We start from the raw sequence: 2,958 nt of genomic DNA, 5'->3' as shown, positions 1-2,958 counted from the left end.
AATAGCACATATTTCATAAGTAACTCCTGTTACCTTGCATCTAATTAGGAGTCCTGCTATCTAGTTAGGAACAACATCCAGTTAGTATATATTTTACTTGTTTAATTTGTAACAGTTATTATTATTTCTTTGCTTCCCCTGTTATGGGTCTCTTTCTGTCTCTCGAATATAATAACAAGGATGTAGTAGATCTAACATCCATCCAACTGATAGATTGTGCATGAGGAAGAGAAATTGGGTTTGTGAGATTGACAAATTAGGGAGAAAGAGCCAGAATGTATTGTTGGCTATGGTAGGTCCATCCACTGTAGGGGTCATCTAAATCTCCACTTGCCATTTGTTCTTCTTTCTCTACGCTTTGTAATGATCTCATTCACCTTATATAACTCCAACAATCACTTCTATTAAGGCAACTTTCCTCTTTATTTTGCTGGCCCTGTTCTTTCCAACTCACCATCACCACTCCATTATCACTACAGCTACCACCATCATAACCATTTAATAAGTTTCTGTGGTATGACAAATACCTTATCAGATTCTTTGAACACAGCACAATTTTTTTTCTATGAAAAAACTTACAGCCTAGAGGGAGAGACAGTAAAGCAAACACACAGGCAAATTCAATACACTGTAGAAAGTTTCTCCAGTGGTGTAGAACACATGGATGCTGCGGCTGGGGAGTCCAACTCCGTGATGGAAGACTGAAGTCTTCTTGAGAGGATAACAGGCATGTGGAGTTCAAAGTAGGTTAAGAATTTGTCTACTTATGTTTCACTATTTTTTATCAAAGAGGTCTTTCCCCAGGGTCTATAGAACATTAATTTATTTTTATATTTTGCTAAAACTTGCCCACTTATTAAAGGAGCAGCCTTAACAGTGTTGGGATGGGAAGAGGGGTGCATTTTCATGTATCTGATGGTACACACCAGAATGAGGGTTGTGTCCTCTTTCTTCACATCAAGTTAATTCACCAACATTCTCCCAAACTCATTGCTGTTAGTTTTTTCTCATTTTTGTTAATGAAAATGCCATTCTCCTACTTTCCAAAAAATCAAAAAACATGGTCATTTTGAACTTCTGCCTCATGATCTGTATCTTATATTTTCCATGTTATGTGAAGTCTTCTTGTGTCTCCCAATTTACAATGACCTTGCTACCTTACTAAATAGGTTTTCTGCTGACGTTCTGTCTCAAGTTCTCCTCTGATTCAATCTGTACCTCTCCATAGTGGTGGTTGTGGTTCTTCTTTCTTCTTTTGCAAAAGTAGTTTAATTATGTAATTCTGCTATCCAACATTCTTTAATGACTCCTCATAACGTTAAAGGCCAGTTCTAGGAAAGAGCAATCAAATCCCTTGGTCCCAATTAAAATAGAGTGGCTGTTCCTCTTCCAAAGTACCTTATGTTTTTCTGCCTCCATACCTTGCCTCATATTGCTTGTGTTTTTCTTGACAATTTCTACTGGTCAAATCACCAACTTCAAGATTTCTCTCTTTAGACTTTCCATTTTATTAGTAAACTTTCTTCTAAAGTGAAGATATACTTAGTATTCTTCTCACTGTAGCCCTTCTGTAGGTAGAAGTTATTGATGCAAATCCTGGGATTTCAAAGGTTCAGAGAATTCCAGCCTGTGTGATATTTCATGAGTGAGAAATAGCTCAGGTCAGTTTTCCTCTAATTGGCTCTTCCTTCATCTCCATAGATTGACTCCTACAGGAGAATGATAGATGAAAATTACTCCCTGGTGACAGACTTTATCCTCAAGATTTATCTAACAAGCCAGAGTATTTTAGCTCCCCCTCCTATTTCTAGAGATCTATCTGGTGGCTGTGGTTCTCAGGCTGAATTTGATTATATTAATTTCACTAAATACATACTTTCATACATTCATATGATATTTACTCTTTAGTCTCTCTGACATCGATGTCTATCACTCTTCTGTCTTTGCCCTCAAAATACTCACGAACATTGTATAGAGGAAAACCTCCTATCCAGGGTGGCTGATGCACCTTTATTTCTTTTGTTTCTTTGTCATTTCCAAATGTTATGTATCAACAGCATAGCATATAATCACTATGTTGTCATTTGCAAGCCACTATTGTATGGTGTTATATTGTCCTTTCAGACCTGTTCTCTGTTGGAGTTTGGAGCATATGTGATGGGATGTCTGGGTTTCCTAGCCCACACTCTCTATGGTGAGACTGCCCTTCTGTGATGCCAGTATCGTCAACCACGATCTTGACATACTCTCTGTGCTCAGTCAGCTTTCCTGCACCAGGACCGACAATGAGATTATGGTCTTTGTCCTAATAGACATGAACATTTTGATGCCCATCAGCACTGCTTTTATCTCCTATGCTTTTATCATCACCAGAACCTTCCACATCAGCTCTACAGAGGTCAGGGCTAAAGCTTTCATTCAGAACCTGTAATTCCCATTAATGGCTGTTTCATTTTTCTTTGGGCAGTAGGATTCATGTGCCTCCAACCTTCTAATGTAGTGTCTATGAATCAGGAAAGTGGCATCAGTCTTTGATATAAATTTTGGGTTCACATCAAACTCATATATCTACAGCTTGAATTCATTCATTCTTTCTTTCCTCAATTTTTTCTCCTCCTTGTCCTCTTAGCTTTTTTATTTTTTTAAAGATTTTATTTATTTATTCATGAGAGACACAGAGAGAGAGACAGACACATAGGCAGAGGGAGAAGCAGGCTCGCTATGGGGAGCTCAAAGCCAGACTCAATCCCAGGACCCCAAGCTGAAGGCAGATGCTCAATCACTGAGCCATCCAGGCCACCCTCCTCTTAGCTCTTACAAGTATAATTATGTAATTGCAACATTAGGGAAAAAGAAATTATTATTACTTTGTCTTTTGCTATATATGGCATCTATCTCTGGGACAAATATTGTAGGTACTATAATTAATTAATTGAATAACATCACAAAATATCAATC

General features: G+C 37.8%; 1 pseudogene; it reads left to right on the top strand.

The window, feature by feature from the left end:
* Window positions 1–1,719: 1,719 nt before the first annotated feature.
* Window positions 1,720–2,431, top strand: LOC140626069 (olfactory receptor 8B3-like; annotated as a pseudogene).
* Window positions 2,432–2,958: the final 527 nt, after the last annotated feature.

The sequence above is a fragment of the Canis lupus genome, chromosome 3 (assembly GCF_048164855.1).
Source record: "Canis lupus baileyi chromosome 3, mCanLup2.hap1, whole genome shotgun sequence".
NCBI lineage: Eukaryota > Metazoa > Chordata > Mammalia > Carnivora > Canidae > Canis > Canis lupus.
This window is presented reverse-complemented; position numbering and strand designations above follow the sequence as displayed.